Source organism: Haliotis rufescens, unplaced genomic scaffold, assembly GCF_023055435.1.
Source record: "Haliotis rufescens isolate VD_foot unplaced genomic scaffold, xgHalRufe1.0.p SCAF_83, whole genome shotgun sequence".
Taxonomy (NCBI): Eukaryota; Metazoa; Mollusca; class Gastropoda; order Lepetellida; family Haliotidae; genus Haliotis; species Haliotis rufescens.
The window spans coordinates 428,440-451,918 of record NW_025964376.1 but is presented as its reverse complement, the minus strand read 5'-3'; the positions used below and the strand labels follow the sequence as shown (position 1 = coordinate 451,918).

The window sequence follows — 23,479 nt, the reverse complement described above, 5'->3', positions numbered from 1 at the left end:
AAAATCTAGTCCCCTTACAACTAAACACAGACTCTGAAGCCACAGCACACACACTGATAGTAGATCAATAATACAAAATATCTTTTCGAACTGAAACTCATCACCATCAGACCTGTCAATTAAAATCTAGTTTCCTTACAACTAAACACTGGATCTTGAACCACAGCACACGTCATTCACAAAATGTACTTTCTAACTTAAATACTAAGAATCATTTCTATAAGAAATCTATAACACAAACTAGCCTTTCTTTCAACCTCAAAACATTCAGATCTATCAATTAAAATCTAGTTCCCTTACAACTAAACACTGGATCTTGAGCCACAGAACACATCCTTCACAAAATGTACTTTCTAACTTAAAATACTAAGAATCATATCTATAAGAAATCTATAACACAAACTAGCCTTCCTTTCAAACTCAAAACATTCAGATCTATCAATTAAAATCTAGTTCCCTTACAACTAAACACTGGATCTTGAGCCACAGAACACATCCTTAACAAATGTACTTTCTAACTTAAATACTAAGAATCATTTCTATAAGAAATCTATAACACAAACTAGCCTTTCTTTCAAACTCAAAACAATCAGATCTGTCAATTTAAACCTAGTTACCTTACAACTAAACACTGGATCTTGAGCCACAGAACACATCCTTCACAAAATGTACTTTCTAACTTAAAATACTAAGAATCATATCTATAAGAAATCTATAACACAAACTAGCCTTTCTTTCAAACTCAAAACATTCGGATCTCTCAATTAAAATCTAGTTCCCTTACAACTAAACACTGGATCTTGAGCCACAGAACACATCCTTAACAAATGTACTTTCTAACTTAAATACTAAGAATCATTTCCATAAGAAATCTATAACACAAACTAGCCTTTCTTTCAAACTCAAAACAATCAGATCTGTCAATTTAAACCTAGTTACCTTACAACTAAACACAGACTCTGAAGCCACAGCACACACACTGATAGTAGATCAATAATACAAAATATCTTTTCGAACTGAAACTCATCACCATCAGACCGATCAATTAAAACCTAGTTCCCTTACAACTAAACACTGGATCTTGAGCCACAGCACACATCCTTCACAAAATGTACTTTCTAACTTAAAATACTAAGAATCATATCTATAAGAAATCTATAACACAAACTAGCCTTTCTTTCAAACTCAAAACATTCAGATCTGCCAATTAAAACCTAGTTCCCTTACAACTAAACACTGGATCTTAAGCCACAGCACACATCCTTCACAAAATGTACTTTCTAACTTAAAATACTAAGAATCATATCTATAAGAAATCTATAACACAAACTAGCCTTTCTTTCAAACTCAAAACATTCAGATCTGCCAATTAAAACCTAGTTCCCTTACAACTAAACACTGGATCTTGAGCCACAGCACACATCCTTCACAAAATGTACTTTCTAACTTAAAATACTAAGAATCATATCTATAAGAAATCTATAGCACAAACTAGCCTTTCTTTCAAACTCAAAACATTCAGATCTGCCAATTAAAACCTAGTTCCCTTACAACTAAACACTGGATCTTGAGCCACAGCACACATCCTTCACAAAATGTACTTTCTAACTTAAAATACTAAGAATCATATCTATAAGAAATCTATAACACAAACTAGCCTTTCTTTCAAACTCAAAACATTCAGATCTGCCAATTAAAACCTAGTTCCCTTACAACTAAACACTGGATCTTGAGCCACAGCACACATCCTTCACAAAATGTACTTTCTAACTTAAAATACTAAGAATCATATCTATAAGAAATCTATAACACAAACTAGCCTTTCTTTCAAACTCAAAACATTCAGATCTGCCAATTAAAACCTAGTTCCCTTACAACTAAACACTGGATCTTGAGCCACAGCACACATCCTTCACAAAATGTACTTTCTAACTTAAAATACTAAGAATCATATCTATAAGAAATCTATAACACAAACTAGCCTTTCTTTCAAACTCAAAACATTCAGATCTGCCAATTAAAACCTAGTTCCCTTACAACTAAACACTGGATCTTGAGCCACAGCACACATCCTTCACAAAATGTACTTTCTAACTTAAAATACTAAGAATCATATCTATAAGAAATCTATAACACAAACTAGCCTTTCTTTCAAACTCAAAACATTCAGATCTGCCAATTAAAACCTAGTTCCCTTACAACTAAACACTGGATCTTGAGCCACAGCACACATCCTTCACAAAATGTACTTTCTAACTTAAAATACTAAGAATCATATCTATAAGAAATCTATAACACAAACTAGCCTTCCTTTCAAACTCAAAACATTCAGATCTATCAATTAAAATCTAGTTCCCTTACAACTAAACACTGGATCTTGAGCCACAGAACACATCCTTAACAAATGTACTTTCTAACTTAAATACTAAGAATCATTTCCATAAGAAATCTATAACACAAACTAGCCTTTCTTTCAAACTCAAAACAATCAGATCTGTCAATTTAAACCTAGTTACCTTACAACTAAACACTGGATCTTGAGCCACAGCACACATCCTTCACAAAATGTACTTTCTAACTTAAAATACTAAGAATCATATCTATAAGAAATCTATAACACAAACTAGCCTTCCTTTCAAACTCAAAACATTCAGATCTATCAATTAAAATCTAGTTCCCTTACAACTAAACACTGGATCTTGAGCCACAGAACACATCCTTCACAAAATGTACTTTCTAACTTAAAATACTAAGAATCATATCTATAAGAAATCTATAACACAAACTAGCCTTCCTTTCAAACTCAAAACATTCAGATCTATCAATTAAAATCTAGTTCCCTTACAACTAAACACTGGATCTTGAGCCACAGAACACATCCTTAACAAATGTACTTTCTAACTTAAAATACTAAGAATCATATCTATAAGAAATCTATAACACAAACTAGCCTTTCTTTCAAACTCAAAACATTCAGATCTGCCAATTAAAACCTAGTTCCCTTACAACTAAACACTGGATCTTGAGCCACAGAACACATCCTTCACAAAATGTACTTTCTAACTTAAAATACTAAGAATCATATCTATAAGAAATCTATAACACAAACTAGCCTTCCTTTCAAACTCAAAACATTCAGATCTATCAATTAAAATCTAGTTCCCTTACAACTAAACACTGGATCTTGAGCCACAGAACACATCCTTAACAAATGTACTTTCTAACTTAAATACTAAGAATCATTTCTATAAGAAATCTATAACACAAACTAGCCTTTCTTTCAAACTCAAAACAATCAGATCTGTCAATTTAAACCTAGTTACCTTACAACTAAACACTGGATCTTGAGCCATAGAACACATCCTTCACAAAATGTACTTTCTAACTTAAAATACTAAGAATCATATCTATAAGAAATCTATAACACAAACTAGCCTTCCTTTCAAACTCAAAACATTCAGATCTATCAATTAAAATCTAGTTCCCTTACAACTAAACACTGGATCTTGAGCCACAGAACACATCCTTCACAAAATGTACTTTCTAACTTAAAATACTAAGAATCATATCTATAAGAAATCTATAACACAAACTAGCCTTCCTTTCAAACTCAAAACATTCAGATCTATCAATTAAAATCTAGTTCCCTTACAACTAAACACTGGATCTTGAGCCACAGAACACATCCTTAACAAATGTACTTTCTAACTTAAATACTAAGAATCATTTCTATAAGAAATCTATAACACAAACTAGCCTTTCTTTCAAACTCAAAACAATCAGATCTGTCAATTTAAACCTAGTTACCTTACAACTAAACACTGGATCTTGAGCCACAGCACACATCCTTCACAAAATGTACTTTCTAACTTAAAATACTAAGAATCATATCTATAAGAAATCTATAACACAAACTAGCCTTTCTTTCAAACTCAAAACATTCAGATCTGCCAATTAAAACCTAGTTCCCTTACAACTAAACACTGGATCTTGAGCCACAGCACACATCCTTCACAAAATGTACTTTCTAACTTAAAATACTAAGAATCATATCTATAAGAAATCTATAACACAAACTAGCCTTTCTTTCAAACTCAAAACATTCAGATCTGCCAATTAAAACCTAGTTCCCTTACAACTAAACACTGGATCTTGAGCCACAGCACACATCCTTCACAAAATGTACTTTCTAACTTAAAATACTAAGAATCATATCTATAAGAAATCTATAACACAAACTAGCCTTTCTTTCAAACTCAAAACATTCAGATCTGCCAATTAAAACCTAGTTCCCTTACAACTAAACACTGGATCTTGAGCCACAGCACACATCCTTCACAAAATGTACTTTCTAACTTAAAATACTAAGAATCATATCTATAAGAAATCTATAACACAAACTAGCCTTTCTTTCAAACTCAAAACAATCAGATCTGCCAATTAAAACCTAGTTCCCTTACAACTAAACACTGGATCTTGAGCCACAGCACACATCCTTCACAAAATGTACTTTCTAACTTAAAATACTAAGAATCATATCTATAAGAAATCTATAACACAAACTAGCCTTTCTTTCAAACTCAAAACATTCAGATCTGCCAATTAAAACCTAGTTCCCTTACAACTAAACACTGGATCTTGAGCCACAGCACACATCCTTCACAAAATGTACTTTCTAACTTAAAATACTAAGAATCATATCTATAAGAAATCTATAACACAAACTAGCCTTTCTTTCAAACTCAAAACATTCAGATCTGCCAATTAAAACCTAGTTCCCTTACAACTAAACACTGGATCTTGAGCCACAGCACACATCCTTCACAAAATGTACTTTCTAACTTAAAATACTAAGAATCATATCTATAAGAAATCTATAACACAAACTAGCCTTTCTTTCAAACTCAAAACATTCAGATCTGCCAATTAAAACCTAGTTCCCTTACAACTAAACACTGGATCTTGAGCCACAGCACACATCCTTCACAAAATGTACTTTCTAACTTAAAATACTAAGAATCATATCTATAAGAAATCTATAACACAAACTAGCCTTTCTTTCAAACTCAAAACATTCAGATCTGCCAATTAAAACCTAGTTCCCTTACAACTAAACACTGGATCTTGAGCCACAGAACACATCCTTCACAAAATGTACTTTCTAACTTAAAATACTAAGAATCATATCTATAGGAAATCTATAACACAAACTAGCCTTTTTTTCAAACTCAAAACATTCAGATCTGCCAATTAAAACCTAGTTCCCTTACAACTAAACACTGGATCTTGAGCCACAGCACACATCCTTCACAAAATGTACTTTCTAACTTAAAATACTAAGAATCATATCTATAAGAAATCTATAACACAAACTAGCCTTTCTTTCAAACTCAAAACATTCAGATCTGCCAATTAAAACCTAGTTCCCTTACAACTAAACACTGGATCTTGAGCCACAGAACACACACACTGTAGGTCCTCACTGTGGGGCCTCGAGTCACGTGCTGATGTTATTGATCAGCCCAACTGCATGTGCATTGCGACGCTGTCAGTCACTGAGACCATTGTCCATTTCAGCCGGAACAGTCTGATTTACAGCCAGCATTGCAGTCCTGATCTCCCTTTAACAAGCCTTCCAACGCTAATGCACAATTTTTTTTCGGAGCTGAGGGGGAAAATATATGACTAGTTTTGTAACAGCATCTGTGACAGAGAGTACAGGAGTCAGAGCAGTCGGATTACTCTACGTGGAAGTGTGGTGGAATTCAAACTAAATCACCAACTCGGCCAGTGTTCCCAACTCACAGGACAGGGGGAGTTGGACACACAGTTGCTTATCATGGAAATGGCAACATAATATGATCGCAAGTATGATTTCTCCAATCACGGTGCATGCTATTGTTTTTAGAATTGTTGTTTTATTGAATGATTTGTGAAGTCTGTACGGGATGAAGCCAAATCAATCAACCCTCCGTGTGATTAAATCTCAGACAGCTACAGAATGACATTTTCTCTGGTACTTGATCGGGAAATTCTGTTAAATAACATCAAGATCCATGAGTTAATTTTTATAAACGTTTCATAAGGTATTAAAGCATGATTTACTGAATGAAATTACGACTGATATGCCAGTGCATGTTATTCAATGGCGTTTTTAGTCAATAATAATGACAAAATTGGTAATATCATCTTTTCAAGAAGGAAGTCAATGAACTCTCAGATTAAGCAGCAATTTTTTACACTTTTTCATTACATCAAATGTAAAATATATTTATGATTTGGAAATTAGTTTTATTAATGTAGTTTTCTAAATTCCTGAAAAACTGAAATTCCAATGTTCTGAATAAAAGCTGAAAATGGTGCTGAATGTTTTACAAAAATTCACCAAGGCCCCGCTGGACAACGTGATCTACGACAGTCTTAAGTCAGTGGGAGTTAAGATTGTCTTAGCACTAAGATTGCTTTGAGAAAGAGGGCCCTGGTAGAAAGATTTACGAAACTTACTATGAATTTTCACATAACAAACCCAGTTTTAAAATCAGATCAAGAAATAATTTTTTAAAACACATTTATGTTTGTTTACAAAGTGACACACAGTTACATCCTATGCTTCTTCAGATTACATGACATGACTTGTGACCATCTGGAGAACACCAAGTGTTCTTGTAATGACTTCCAGCGTGTAGCAGTGGTATGTTATATTAGACATGACATGACTTGTGACCATCTGGAGAAACACCAGGTGTTCTTGTAATGACTTCCAGCGTGTAGCAGTGATATGTTATATTAGACATGACAAGACATGACTTGTGACCATCTGGAGAAACACCAGGTGTTCATGTAATGACTTCCAGCGTGTAGCAGTGATATGTTATATTAGACATGACAAGACATGACTTGTGACCATCTGGAGAAACACCAAGTGTTCTTGTACTGACTTCCAGCATGTAGCAGTGATATGTTATATTAGACATGACATGACTTGTGACCATCTGGAGAAACACCAGGTGTTCTTGTAATGACTTCCAGCGTGTAGCAGTGATATGTTATATTAGACATGACATGACTTGTGACCATCTGGAGAAACACCAGGTGTTCTTGTACTGACTTCCAGCGTGTAGCAGTGATATGTTATATTAGACATGACAAGACATGACTTGTGACCATCTGGAGAAACACCAAGTGTTCTTGTACTGACTTCCAGCATGTAGCAGTGATATGTTATATTAGACATGACAAGACTTGTGACCATCTGGAGAAACACCAGGTGTTCTTGTAATGACTTCCAGCATGTAGCAGTGGTATGTTATATTAGACAAGACATGACTTGTGACCATCTGGAAAACACCAAGTGTTCTTGTACTGACTTCCAGCATGTAGCAGTGATATGTTATATTAGACATGACATGACTTGTGACCATCTGGAGAAACAACAGGTGTTCTTGTAATGACTTCCAGCGTGTAGCAGTGATATGTTATATTAGACATGACATGACTTGTGACCATCTGGAGAAACACCAGGTGTTCTTGTACTGACTTCCAGCATGTAGCAGTGATATGTTATATTAGACATGACAAGACATGACTTGTGACCATCTGGAGAAACACCAAGTGTTCTTGTACTGACTTCCAGCATGTAGCAGTGATATGTTATATTAGACATGACATGACTTGTGACCATCTGGAGAAACACCAGGTGTTCTTGTAATGACTTCCAGCATGTAGCAGTGGTATGTTATATTAGACATGACATGACTTGTGACCATCTGGAAAACACCAAGTGTTCTTGTAATGACTTCCAGCATGTAGCAGTGATATGTTATATTAGACATGACAAGACATGACTTGTGACCATCTGGAGAAACACCAAGTGTTCTTGTACTGACTTCCAGCATGTAGCAGTGATATGTTATATTAGACATGACATGACTTGTGACCATCTGGAGAAACACCAGGTGTTCATGTAATGACTTCCAGCGTGTAGCAGTGATATGTTATATTAGACATGACATGACTTGTGACCATCTGGAGAAACACCAGGTGTTCTTGTACTGACTTCCAGCATGTAGCAGTGATATGTTATATTAGACAAGACATGACTTGTGACCATCTGGAGAAACACCAGGTGTTCATGTAATGACTTCCAGCATGTAGCAGTGATATGTTATATTAGACATGACAAGACATGACTTGTGACCATCTGGAGAAACACCAAGTGTTCTTGTACTGACTTCCAGCATGTAGCAGTGATATGTTATATTAGACATGACATGACTTGTGACCATCTGGAGAAACACCAGGTGTTCTTGTACTGACTTCCAGCATGTAGCAGTGATATGTTATATTAGACATGACATGACATGACTTGTGACCATCTGGAGAAACACCAGGTGTTCATGTAATGACTTCCAGCGTGTAGCAGTGATATGTTATATTAGACATGACAAGACATGACTTGTGACCATCTGGAGAAACACCAAGTGTTCTTGTACTGACTTCCAGCATGTAGCAGTGATATGTTATATTAGACATGACATGACTTGTGACCATCTGGAGAACACCAGGTGTTCTTGTATTGACTTCCAGCGTGTAGCAGTGATATGTTATATTAGACATGACATGACTTGTGACCATCTGGAGAACACCAGGTGTTCTTGTACTGACTTCCAGCATGTAGCAGTGATATGTTATATTAGACATGACATGACTTGTGACCATCTGGAGAACACCAGGTGTTCTTGTATTGACTTCCAGCATGTAGCAGTGATATGTTATATTAGACATGACATGACTTGTGACCATCTGGAGAACACCAGGTGTTCTTGTATTGACTTCCAGCATGTAGCAGTGATATGTTATATTAGACATGACATGACTTGTGACCATCTGGAGAACACCAGGTGTTCTTGTATTGACTTCCAGCATGTAGCAGTGATATGTTATATTAGACAAGACATGACTTGTGACCATCTGGAGAACACCAGGTGTTCTTGTATTGACTTCCAGCGTGTAGCAGTGATATGTTATATTAGACAAGACATGACTTGTGACCATCTGGAGAACACCAGGTGTTCATGTAATGACTTCCAGCGTGTAGCAGTGATATGTTATATTAGACATGACAAGACATGACTTGTGACCATCTGGAGAACACCAGGTGTTCTTGTATTGACTTCCAGCATGTAGCAGTGATATGTTATATTAGACAAAACACCAGAGTCACAATCGAATGGATAGGACAAGTCCTAATTTACTACCCAGGTACCCAAGCCACTATTCCCCGACCTGCTTAGGACCCACCCAATCCAAGTACCCATCCCAGCCCTAATGTCTAGATATGTGCAGCCGACACATGGAAGTTCGGGTAATATGAAAATACAGAATAGGTGGTTCTTGACTTAATTCCTGGTGTCGTAATTTTAACCCAGTTTATATGGTCAGTCCTTGATAGAGTCAGTGTTCATCAGAACAATTACTTTAATGCTGACTACAGATCATGTTTAATTCAAACTGTAATTATTTATAAACAGCTCGAATGAAAGAGACTTTTGGTTCAGTTACTGATAAATTATTCATCAAATGAATACCTGTAAGTAGAACTGAATAACAATAAAACATCATGTCCAAATCTTGAAAAACCAATCCTTAGTAAATGAACAAATATCCTTCATCAACTCCAATCATGTTTAATTCCAAATCTAATAACTCTCAGATGTCAGATTACCTAATAACAACCTTTAATGAAATAAATACACACCATCTGCTCATGTTCTCACAGTCTCCCACTAAAAGTGTGACTGCCTCCATGGTCTAGTGGCAGAGCGTCTGAAGGTCCAAAGTTTGATCCCCAGCCGTGTCACACCAAAAGACACCCTGCCTGGTGCTCAGCATTAAGGGGCTAAAATGAGACTGGTCGGCTCGGAGTCTGTATACTGTGTCTGAGTGGGGTATCCATGTCAAACTGTTGCATGATATCTCAGTGGGCTGGCACTATAAAATCGGAATTAGTCCGGAATAGTGCACGCACACTCACACTCACACGCACACGCACACACACGCACGCACACACACACACACACACCCACAGCCATATAAGTGCAATATTCTTGGACACAACGTCATACCCCATTTCACCTCACCTCACCTCATGTCCACTAAAACTTGATCAACATGTTTGCCCATGTCTGCACTGATGCACAATGTCCTCACAGATCAGGACTTGTAGGTTTTGGCTGCACAACAATTCTCACCGTATATTTACTGACTAACTTCCATATGTGGGTTACCACTGCTGTTTCAGTTAGTCTACTTCAAGGATATTTGATTAGTTTCAGTTTCCAACCACTGAATTCATAGTGAAATTGTGATCGATTATTTTCTAATTATATTAAGTTCATAATTTATGGACATGTGGGGAAATTGAGTCAATATGTGAAAAAATGAATTAGTCTGCAATGGAGCAGATTTCTAGTCCCGTTGCAACGTTTCCTTTCTGTCACGTTTATGCTACAAAGTACATTAAAGTATTATTTAACATACATGTTAATCAATCTTGCTTCAATCAGTCTTGCATAATTAAGGATCTATTCCGAAATGTCTCTAATATAATACATTAAACAAGTTGTTATCCACATATTGTGTCTACTTTGTCATTCGTCAGCTTCTAAAAAATACCTATCAAACAATTCATCATTTAACATGTGAAGAGGTTTGCTATTTTATGTCATTTTGCATGAAGGATTAACAGATGAATGTTCTAAATGGAAAACTGATTGATTATTAATACATCATGGATTGTCTTTTTAAACCAATGATCACTCTTGAAATTTGAACCAATTTCCAATGCGACTTTTTACGAAAAGGACTCTTTTTGTTCAGTTCTTTATAAAATGAATATCCTCGTCAATGATTCATTGTATCAAAGTGCAAGGAATCGATTCACAAAGTGAATCTACTATTCTGACTATTGAATGTCCACATAATAGTGTGAGAATTATGATGATTACACTAAGTGGTTGATTGGTTGGTTGGTAGGTTGGTTGTCTGGTCGACTGATATTCTAGCTGTTTGACGGCAGCCTGCAAACAATTGAGCCTTAACAAGATAATCCAGTGATACAATCAGCTAATGCTGGAACCCACTGTAGATCTCAAGAGTTGGGTTTAAATGTCTAATTGGGGGGACGGTCGGGTAGCCTAGTGGTTAAAGCATTGATCGTCACGCCGAAGACCTGGGTTCGATTCCCGACATGGGTACAAAATGTGAAGCCCATTTCTGGTGTCCCCCACCGTGATATTGCTGGAATATTGCTAAAAGCAGCGCAAAACCATACTCACTCACTCACTCACTCTAATTGGCATTGTTTTACCGAAACTCTGGAAAATACTATTTAGAAACAAATAAACCATAGACAGAAGTTGACTGAAGTTTCATCTTTACTCAAACATATAAAAGTCACAAAGAATTGGTGCATAGTGAGAAAGAAAAAACATAAAAGAAAACCTGAACAGTTTTTATTGTTATTGTAATGAAACAATATATCACAAGACTAAACACGGGTTCAGGTAGTCCTGTGGGTAACCCGGGTCCTACTCAGGATCCACCCAACCCAAGTAACCGAGTTACCTGTCCAGCCTCACTATCAGCAATGATCCTCACCGTCAGTGTACACACAGTCAACAAAGTCACTAAGTCTGACCACCGGATCCATTAGGTTGTCTCTTACGACCAGTATTAGTTACTGGGGACAGGACCCACCCAACCCAAGTACCCGAGTTACCTGTCCAGCCTCACTATCAGCAATGATCCTCACCGTCAGTGTACACACAGTCAACAAGGTCACTGTGTCTGACCACCGGATCCATTAGGTTGTCTCTTATGACCAGTATTAGTTACAGGGACCAATTCTAGCCTGATGTCCCCACGGGTGTCACTTTGTGGAACGAGATCCTGATCAGTTCTTTCCTAATGAACTGATGCATTGGAAGTTAATCAACACGTCCTGAACGTTACAGGGATTAGCTTCGTTCCAAGCCTCATGTCATTCCTGTTATTGTATTTGGGTAATTATGTAACATGAGGGATTGAGGCTACCATTACTGGGAACAAAATAAGTTGATGCTTTATTCTTTTTTCAACTGTGATTTTTGTTAAAAAGGACAATAAGTCCCCCAAGTGAGTGAGTGAGTGAGTGAGTGAGTGAGTGAGTGAGTGAGTCTTACAAAACATAATGCACATTCTGTGTTAAAACATTAGAAGGTAGGTATGTAGCACTATACATATCATCCCATTACAGGTCACATCGGAAAGACTTTTCAAGCAACTAATCACAGTGTTACATACAAAATCACAAAAGTCCAAATGTCTTTTCTAATCATGTAACCTCGAAAAGATTAACACAAGGCATTCCAAACTACACTTACTGACTGTACAACTAGTTCTGTCAATATCGTTTGCTATCTCTCGCTTCAATGGGATAAACATTTTTGAAACAGTAGAGACTTTTCATAGCAAATGGGAAGTACTGCTTTACAATCTCGGGAATCTATTAGATATTCCAGAATTCTCTTTTGTTCACTTTCCACATTTTGAGTAGTGAAATTCGTCAAAATATTTTTCAAAACCCACTTGACCTGCTAGTCATTTCATAGGTCGGTCAAAGTTGTAGAAAGTCATTCTGACATGACCGGTAATAAGGTGTCCTCAGACCATTGTGTAGCAGAAGCGAGCACAAAGATCTGATCTTGATGAGAATGTAGATGTGACATAAAATGGCTTCATTCTGATGCCAGAATCCCTTGTAACACTTTTACTTGTCATAACTTTGCTAAGTATATATTTTGAGTATTCACTATTTTAGTGTATTTTTGTCTTATAACAGACATCCCATAGTTGTCCAGGAAGAAATAGTAGCATCAGAGATACAGACTCTTGTAGGGTCATTCTGGGGCAGTAATGGCCGCAATCACGTACATGCTTGTCTCTGAGCAATCTCATTGAAATCAGATCTTAGTTCTCGCTCAACCGTTAAACAAACATCTGAGGACATCCCATTTCGAGTCACGTCAGACCGACCTTTCGCGAATTTAGACCCACCAATGGAATGACTGCCAAGAAGTCGACATTAGCCAATCATAAGGCAGCTTTTTTGTGCCTTACGGCACCAGTTTCAATCTGGCAACTACACTCTGAAATATATTTGACAAATTCTCGATTACAAATTTGAAAACGGAACAAACAAACATATTGGAATAGATGGCTTAGATTGTATGGATTGAGTCATAAAGCTCGTAACTGTCGTTTGGAATACCCCATTTTAAATCCCTCGAGGTAGCATCATCAGTAATCCCATTCCAACTGTCATTTTCAATGATCTGTTAAGCGGCGCTCTGATTGGTCGGTTGAAAGGTTGTTCTGATGTGACCTGTAACGGGATGGCCTCAGATTTTTGTAAGCGATAGCAAGAACTAAGATCTGATTTTAACAAGATTGGTCTCTGAGGGTTTGACCACAATGTATTGGATGGTGATCGAGGCCTAGTGTCATCATGCCCTGATTGTATGGATCAGCTTCTGTCCGTGATTTGCCTGGTCTGATCGTGTACAGGCTGCTATGGCTATAAAATTGCTGACTGCTGTTGCTGTTGTTGTTGTTACTTTTGTGTTTGTGCATCGCTATTGCATCTCTTGGCTTTAGGAGATCTACGACAGATAGCGGATCTAACTGAAATTCTTGTTTTAACCGAGCACGGGCTGGGGCGTGGTCTTGACATTCCAGTAACAGTGAGTAATGGGTTCTGTTTGATTGCAAGATGGACATACCTTGTTGTAGTGCTTTTTGTGACTGTGTTTGAGTCATGAGATGGCAATTTCAACTTTCATTTCATTTAAGTATGAGAATGGCTTTTGATCGATCTTGGGTTGAATTTTGTTTAGCCGTCTGCCGATCTTACTTGTGTCCCATTGGGTTTGCCATCTTTGGGCTATGGAGGCTTTGATTTTGATTTTTATCTCTTGTTTACTGATGCTGACTGCATTCACATGAATGTTTAAATACTCACGATGCAGAGGGACTATCTAAATATTCATGCCAAATACAAACAATGATATCATGTTTCCCTGGTGTTAGAACATCATCTATGACTGGTAAAAAGTGTTCAAACATCAGCTACTTGCAACTATGAGTTAAATGATGTTAAAACAACATCTCATTAAAGCTGACAGGTAAATGTTGTGTTAAAATCCCATCTCCCTAATGCTGATAGGTGGATGGTGTTAAAACATCACTTACAGGTACTCAAAGCTGACAGATAAATGGTGATAAAACAGCATTGGTTTGAATCCCGGACGGGACTCAACCCCAAAAAGTATGAGAATCTGTACTTTACTCAGAAAGTGTTATCCCAAATTTAACATTTGTTACATTTGACCTCTTTCTAAATGGCATTGTGTGATCATAGGTAAATGGTGTTAAAACATCACTTCCTCAAAGCTGACAGGTAAACTGTGTTGGAATATGATCTGGTGGGAGCTGACAGGCATATGGTGTTAGAACAAGCTGCACATAGAACATAACTGCAAGCTGGTACCGTGTCACAAGGGAATAATTAGTCCTTAATGTCCTTGCTTCATCACAACCTGGACAGCGATGCATGCTACATTATCTTCCACTGAGCAGCTTGCTGTTATATCACATCAAGGATCGCTGAATATTCTCATTACCAATATGACCATAATCCAACACGGCAGCTTTGATGAGGCTTCAATAATCATTTAACCATTTGAGAAATATTCCCGGGCACAGGAAATAGATTCAGACTACAAACAATTATAATTTTTAAATGGAAATGAAAATGAAATAATTAATGAAAATTATACCAAACAACCAATACAGAACATTCTTGCTTATTCCAACATTTAATGACCTCAAGACCGTAGGAGCCAGCCCTTCTAAAAATATAGTCAAATAAAATACAACCAAGACTTAATTCATCCATAACACTCCATCATAAACCCTATCAACACAAAGTTGGCATCCTCAGCTTCAGATGAACAGAATATGCAATAGCAAACTGAATAATTTCAATATTCAAATCTCTTCACCCAAAAATAGAAAGCTGCTACATTCGGAGGGTCATAATTTTCTGTTGCAGCAAATCTCACGACAATTTACTTATCAAACGTCCATAAATAATTTCTGACATCAAAGAAGGCAATTTAAAAAAACGTTTCTTTAACATTTCTTCCAACAAAATAAAGCTGAATTCTACACAAAACATGTGGGTCAACAGCGTAAAAAAAGTGTCTCTGTCAGTTCAAGTCATGGCATTTCTTCCTCAGATGAACATTAACTAGGACACCATTCCACTGAGTGATCTTGGAAGTATGATGACTGTAAACCAATGTGAAAGTGCGGGAGTAAGTGCTAAGACAGGGGTTGGAACGGGGCCAACCTCTGCCACACTGACCATAGGCCACACTTTATTTGTTTTGGGTTTACAAATATTTGACTAACCAATCAGCTTTGGAAGGACCAACCAGAAATAAATTTGTGTAGATGTCTATTTTGAAATTTCAAAATATATTTCATTTGACATGGAGTTACATGGGTCAGTCGATTTAGTGGGAAAGTAAATAGTGTTTCAGTGTGAGGATGTCCGGTGTCTGTACACTAGTATGAATATGTATTTATAGCATGTATATAATATTGTTGGAAAGTTAAGCCCTTTGGTGAATTGTCTTCAGAGTTTCAAATGCTGTCTGTCATGTAGATCACTAGAAATGATGTACAAGTCCTACATCATGCCAGTCTTTGATTATTACTCTCATATTTGGGACAGTTGTACAAAAGAACAAGAAATGACACTTTCTACAGCTATACGCGCTAAGGAGGATATGCAGAGCAACAGGAGGTACAAGTCATGATAAGTTGTACGCTGAGACCAATTTCGTACCACGAGTTAAAAAAGAACAGAATTTAAAACAAACTGTTTTGTATAAAATGATCAGTCTCTACACTCCTGAATATCTTCCTCACCGACTACCTTGAAATATCTATGCTGACAGTAGCTTTAGATTGAGAGGTTCTCAAAGTTACAGACAATGAGATGTAGGACAAATTATTGTACTAAATGGTTTTTACCAGATATCAATAAGCACTGGAACCATTTGCCTGATGATGTTATTAATGCAAAAACCATTGGTGAATTTAAGAGATTATCAAAACAGAACAAAACTACAAATCTGTATATTGATATAAATTTTGGAAGTTCTTGCCTAAAATTTGTATGAAGTGATTGAAATGCCCATCGATATGAAAGACACATTTGTTAAATGCAGCTTGTTCTTGTGGATATCTACATGAGGTGAGGTGAAATTGGGTTTAACGTTGCGTTCAAGATTATTGCACTAATATAGCGACATGCATGCATGTGTGTGTGTTTGGCTGCTTGTAAAAGTACACCAGACTAATGCCGTTTTTGTAGTGTTAGCCCACTGAGATAGCATGCCACAGTTTAACATGGACACCCCACTCAGACACAGTATACAGACTCTGAGCCGACCAGTCCTGGTATTAGCCCCTTAATGCCGCGCGCCAGACAGGGTAACGACAAATGCCATCTTTTAACATCTTTTGGTATGACACGGCCAGGGTTTCAAACTCCGAACCTTCCCCTCTACGGGCGGACGCACTACCACTAGACCACGAAGGCAGTCAATATATACATGAAAAGGTATCACACAATAGAGCTTGACAGATTTCTTCAACTCAACCTGTCCTGCAGGTCAAGCACACATTGTTTTGTACTCGTCCTGCAATAGTTTCACTTGCCCCCTTTTAAATTTTATAATTTTCTATGCAAACTCTGTAATTAACCTTTGAGTTGCTGATATTTACAACAGACTACAAAATAATTCCGTCACTGCCATCTATGTATGTCTCATTCAAGCTATGCATCTTGCACAGTTCATTTTCGTTTTTTACAGTCACACTGGTTTAAAAAAAACTAGGTAATCAAATCATACTTTTTTTGTCAACCAAATCATCCCTGATCAAACTTTTCCATATATCAGCCATTCCCCGCACAAAATCATTCACTTTGCTTTGACAATTGAGCGTCAGTAACAAGTCGTTTACACACACACACAAAAAAAAAATTAATTATTTCCCTTTAAGAACTTGTTTTGAGACCTGCCGCACAAACACACTTTCTATTTATTTCTTCAACAGAAAGTTGATAGCATTGATGGCATGTTCAGGCAAATAAAAAAAAATACATATATTAAATTCCGTTTACGGATTTTGGTTGTTGGTTGGTCAAATCCAGGACCAGAATAAATACAAATTTGAAGCTTAAGCTTAAGCTAGACTTACTACTTGTTTAAAAATATAGATCTACAAAATACAAAAGAAAATACAAACGGAGCTAAGAACATGCTTAATTTCTGGGACAAGCCAAATCCTCAAGGTTCTAATTCGTTAGATGTTTTGTAATCTAGAGTTACCCAGTCATTCTAGACTTGCATTGGACTCCATTTCTAATTTCTTGTCTAGGATATGGGAGACAGAGTAAGTCTAAGCTTATGAATTCAATTATCTCTTGTCAGCCCTGGGCAATGTCGTCCCTCTGGCGCCCCTTACTAACACATGGAGCCATTGTAGTGTATATTACATGACTCTAGGTTCTCCGACTGATGGGTAGGAAAGTATTTCTGTGTGAATGGTAATCAATGGACTTCTTTGATGATGCGAGTTAGTGTGTGGAGGTATGGAGGTGTGGCAGATAGAGGGCTATGAAAACCAGCCATATCACAAGGCTGGAACTGTTTTATTGGTTTGGAAGAGATGTAATGATTATTCCAATGATGATTTGCCATACAAGTAGATTAAGTGAGTGAGTGATTTTCGTTTTACAGACATATGTCATTTACTGACTTTTGTTTCACTAACATATGTCATTTACTGACTTTTGTTTTAGTAACGTATGCATTTTACTTTTTGTTTTACTGACATGTCATTTACTGACTTTTGTTTTACAGACATAAGTCATTTACTGACTTTTGTTTTACAGACACATGTCATTTACTGACTTTGTTTTACAGACATATGTCATTTACTGACTTTTGTTTTAGTAACATATGCATTTTACTTTTTGTTTTACTGACACATGTCATTTACTGACTTTTGTTTTACAGACATATGTCATTCACTGACTTTTGTTTTACAGACACATGTCATTTACTGACTTTTGTTTTACTGTCACATGTCATTCACTGACTTTTGTTTTACAGACATATGTCATTCACTGACTTTTGTTTTACAGACACATGTCATTTACTGACTTTGTTTTACAGACATATGTCATTCACTGACTTTTGTTTTACAGACATATGTCATTCACTGACTTTTGTTTTACAGACATATGTCATTCACTGTCTTTTGTTTACTGACATAAGTCATTCACTGACCTTTGTTTTACTGACATAAGACATTTACTGACTTTTGTTTTACTGACATAAGACATTTACTGACCTTTGATTTACTGACATAAGACATTTACTGACCTTTGATTTACTGACACGTCATTTACTGACTTTTGTTTTACTGACATAAGACATTTACTGACTTTTGTTTTACCAACGTATATGTTATTTACATACTTTTGTTTTACTAACGTATGACATTTACTGACTTTCATTTTACTAAAGTGTGTCATTTACTGACTTTCGTTTTACTGACATATGTTGTTTCACTCTTGAAATTTCATCTCTTTACAAATTAATTTAATTGTTTCATATAAAAAACATCATGATTTAAAGATTTAAGATTGCATGTGAACTATATTCTGTAAACATTTAAAAATTTAAATGATGATTTAAATAGTCAATTGCTCAGTAATTCTCCGTGTGATACCTCCAAAATGGCACCTATTGTATTTGGATTAAATATGGAAGTCCATTCCACAACTTTCTATGTAAAAGATCACCTTTGATCAAAACATTAGCAGTAGTATGATACTTCACAATTTGGACCTATGTGTCGAATATGAAAGTTCATTCAACCACTTTCTGAAAAAAAGAAACAAAATATACTATTTTTTCTCATCACTCTGTATGGCTGTTTATGCTGACAAGAAAGTAAAAATGGATTTTGAAATTCAAAACAACATCTAAGAGCATCAAAGGTTCTGGTCGACTTAAGAATGAAAATGGCTGAATTGTTACGCTGATCAGCTGGAGAGTAATTCTTTGATATGGCTTTCATTGAAGATTAATTTTCAAAGGAAACAAACTACATAAAAAATGAAAACCTGACAAACCTATTAAATAAAGTCTTAGAAAATCAATGATTGTTTTTGTAAGCACTAATTTTATGACTGATATACATTGCAAATCCATATAGCCAGTCAAAATACACAAATATGTGCACCGTATAGATGATACGTATATAAAGGATATATTCCACATTCGAGTCCATACATCTATATTATGTACAGTGAATGAATCATTAGGCCTGGATGCATGTATTAGTCGCTGAAATCTTGTTCACTGGAAACTCTTGAGTTCCCTATAGATCAAGAGTGCCAGTACCAAAGTGCCAAATTCGGATTCTGCAGGCACTATGAGTGATATTTCCATGTAATGATATCAATTCCAAGAGTCACCTGCCTATGGATGTCTGCTGTATGTTCTCCTAGTCTGGGGACATGGCTGGGGAGGTGTTGAGCATCAATCTATCACCATCATGGCGCCGTGCAGGTGAAACCCACAGTCTGTTAGTCACATTGTTTTCTAAGGCCTCAATAAAGTAATAATTTGATTTCCTACCAAATTTATCAAAAGCATCAGTCAGAAAGCATTGTTTTAACATCTAGTGTTTTAAACACCAAACTATTCAAGGCACCTGCCAGGCCTCAAAGTTGCGACTAAAACGGTCGCCAATGCGACCTAAATTTCAATTTGTCTACTGACTAAAATTCAGAGGTCGCCAAATGACTACCTTGAAAAATATCTTGTGGCGACTAAATTCTATTGCTTCACGAACATAAATAATTTGATTGACAATTGACATTTGACATTTGCGACACCATTTCTTGATTGCCAGTGTTTTCACAGTCGCAATGGAACACATATACAGTATTCATCGTCTGTTTCATTAACATTCCCACAGCTCAATGCAGCATTATGAGGGATTCGGTTACGTAAACTCTTTCAACACCGTCGCCCAGCAAAGAAGCCTTGAGTTACCAGACACCGTAGGGCGATAGACCAGCCAAGCCGCAGTAAAGTCAAAATAGTACATAGTTTTATAAACCTTCCCGTCATATCATTCATTTATTAAATCTATCACATTTCACAATGTCTGAAATACGTATTCCATTTCAATTTATAATTTTTTATCGATAGATTTCAAACAAATTCACTATTTCCTGGAATGTTATTGAAAATAAAATTCTCGGACACACACTTTGACAACGGGTCCACATAGAACATGTCAAAGAGCAAAATAAAGATGTATCAACATGATCAAGCAAATCTTTAAATATATTATACAAAGTAATAAATACAATGAACAAAAATATTTCTGATAGTTGTCAAACTTACATATAAGTTATTATTTCCATCTTGTTGTGCGATCGTGTGTAATTTAAGTCAAATGACATCTCGGCTTTCGTCGCCTCGCTCGGACACGATGTTTAATGCCAAAAAATATGCATGTAAAATCTTTATCACAGATCGTAACCAAGCATGATACATCCATGAAGTTCCATATTTTTAATATAGATCGCGATTTCCTGCTTAAAATTTTTAGGAATAACATAATTTAACAAAAATCTTTCGTCAAATTCTGAAATTCGCCACACACGCGGACAGTAACATAGCTGTAATTTGATTGGCTGCCTTGGGTCACATACTCAAATTTGACCAATCACGAACCTTGTAGCAGATTTCAGCAAGAAAGCGTCATTAAAACCAATTTTAATCAAATAAAATTCAATGTTTGTATTGTTTCAGAAAAGAAAAGATACGTTTTGAAAACAGAGGGATTTCTTCATGTTACTGTGTGCCTTTTGCGGGAAATAAATTATTTCATTGTTGCCTATTTAACAAAAGAGTGAACCTAGAACAATATTCATCGCATAATAATGGTAACACTATTTACAATACCGGTATTCGCATTTAATGTCTTATCACTTTGAATATATTCAGTTACAATCTAAACACACATTGTCAAAGACCTGTACAAATATGTTAATGACAGATTGTTTTCTCCCGCATGCCAATGAAAAGAACAGCAGATCGTGGAAAACACGTCTGGTAATAAAAACTGTAGTGGCGAATAATTCCTCCTAAAGTCGACAATGAACAGAAATACAAAATAATAATGTAATTACTATTTTATTTTAGTTGACAATGCTCATTGGATAAGCAAAGATATACCTTTGTCTTCTGGTAAAATATATTTCATCATTCGAATCACAAAGACGTCATGAGTGATGTCATCCCGCTAACTGCTATGTGTGACCCTCCATAGCAAAGGTGAGTGAGTCAGTTTGGTTTTACTCCGTTTTTAGCAATATTCCAACAATATCATGGTGTGTGTGTTGGGGGGGGGGGGGGGGGGGGGGGACACCAGAAATGGGCTTCACACATTGTATTAAACATCTTAAATACCTTAAACACCTCAAACATCTCAGGTCGTCACAATGGAGCAGCCTATGATGGCCCTGGAATTCGAGTGAGTGAGTTGGGTTTAACGCCTCTATAACAGTATTCCAGTTATATCACGGTGTGCCAGCTTAATGTGGGAGGAAAGCCCGAAGTGATGCAGGTCTCAGACGTTTACCACTTCGGTGAAACCATTGAGCACGGGTATGGTGCTGACAAGCCTAGAAACATAATTGGCGCGAACCAGGATTCAAACCCACAATCATAGGTTTCTGGCGTGCCCAAGTGACGCAACTCTGCACAGCAAATCACGGCGCCTTAGACGACTGGGCCACCTCAAACACCTTAGGTAGTCACTATGGAGTAGCCTATGTCGGCCCTGGAATTTGACCTCACACACGTTTGAAACAACATGGTGTGTAAGAAATAGGGAATTTTACCCTAAAGTCTTTAATATGATATACATCAACACAGCCCCGGTGGCTGAGTGGGTTAGATTGCTGACTTCTGATTAGATCATGTACTGGCAATTAGGTGCCTCACTCTGAGAGTGTGGGTTCAAATCTCGGATGGGACTCAACCCCCAAAAGTACTTATAAGAATTTGTACATCACTAAGAACGTGTTATCCCAAATATAACATTTGTTACATTTGACCACTTTCTAAATGGCATTGTGTATTTATTCCAACACAAGTTGATAAAACTCCAAGGCTTACGAAGGATAATTAAACTTTTATCGATGAGTGTTCACATACAGTCAAGTCCTGTTAATTCGTCATTGTTGGTTGCATATGGTCGTATTAAAGACTATGTTGGATAAACAAAATTAATTATTATCAACATTTGTAGTTGAAAATCGAACAATTACACAATAGATAAGAACGATACATGTACGAAACGAGAGCCAAAACTCACTCACTCTGCATTCATCACATCAACATGATCGACACATGTTTATATGTACTAGTGTACAGATGACTTATAGCATGTATTGTTATTATCGACACATCGTCTAATCATTTAACATGATGTTTCACATTCTATAAACATCTGTAAACCAGAGCGAGATACCAGAAAGTAGGGCTGGGTCGAGGCCAAATTTACTACCCGGGTACCCACCCCCCTGTTACCCGACCCTACCCGGATATCCGCTGTAGGTCTCAAGAGAATATTAGGTCCAAATGTCCAATTGGGAATAAGTTTGACCGTAGCCCTGGCAAAATGTATTTAGATACTGGTATAAAAAGAACTTGTCATGCATACACTGAAGTTGACAGAAGCTTTATCTTTATTCAAACACATAAAGTCAGAAGGAATGCGTGGATAGTCAGAAAGAAAGGCGAACATTAGTGACTACTAGTGTAACCATGGAGTTCTAGATAAGTTTGCCATTAGACAATATATTACGTGAGTAACCACGGGTCCTACTCAGTACCCACCCGACCCGAGTACCCGAGTTATCCATCCCAGCCCTACCAGAAAGTATGTTAAAATGCAAATTTTGTAACTGAAAAGGTTATAAAATCATATGTTGTTTGCATAACGTGATGTGGTACATGCTGTTAGACGATGGTGATTACTGGCACAGTTACCAGTAGTCGACAGGAAAGGTCTATTTCCATTTTTTTATTCCCTCTCTCTGCAGTATAACAGAAATCGACTGAAACTTTTTCCATATACTGAAATAAGGACATTCATAAATTAGGTTTTCTCAAATTATTCTAAACATGTGATTAATCCTGTTTGGTTGCAATTTGCAGCCGCTAGCCGACTCGCCTTGCATCAAAACATGGGGCTGTGTACTCGCGGG

General features: G+C 36.6%; 2 protein-coding genes across 2 annotated transcripts in view; one reads left to right on the top strand and one right to left on the bottom strand.

The window, feature by feature from the left end:
- The window catches only part of LOC124145351 (UPF0415 protein C7orf25 homolog), a 233,833-nt gene that overhangs the window by 138,543 nt on the left and 71,811 nt on the right, over positions 1–23,479 (bottom strand). The gene's annotated exons all lie outside the window — the stretch shown is intronic.
- LOC124145352 overlaps positions 5,552–23,479 on the top strand; it is a 63,778-nt gene continuing 45,850 nt past the window's right edge. The window contains exon 1 of the mRNA XM_048390114.1: positions 5,552–5,868. The gene's annotated coding sequence lies outside the window, so the exon portion shown is untranslated. The remainder of the gene's footprint in view (positions 5,869–23,479) is intronic.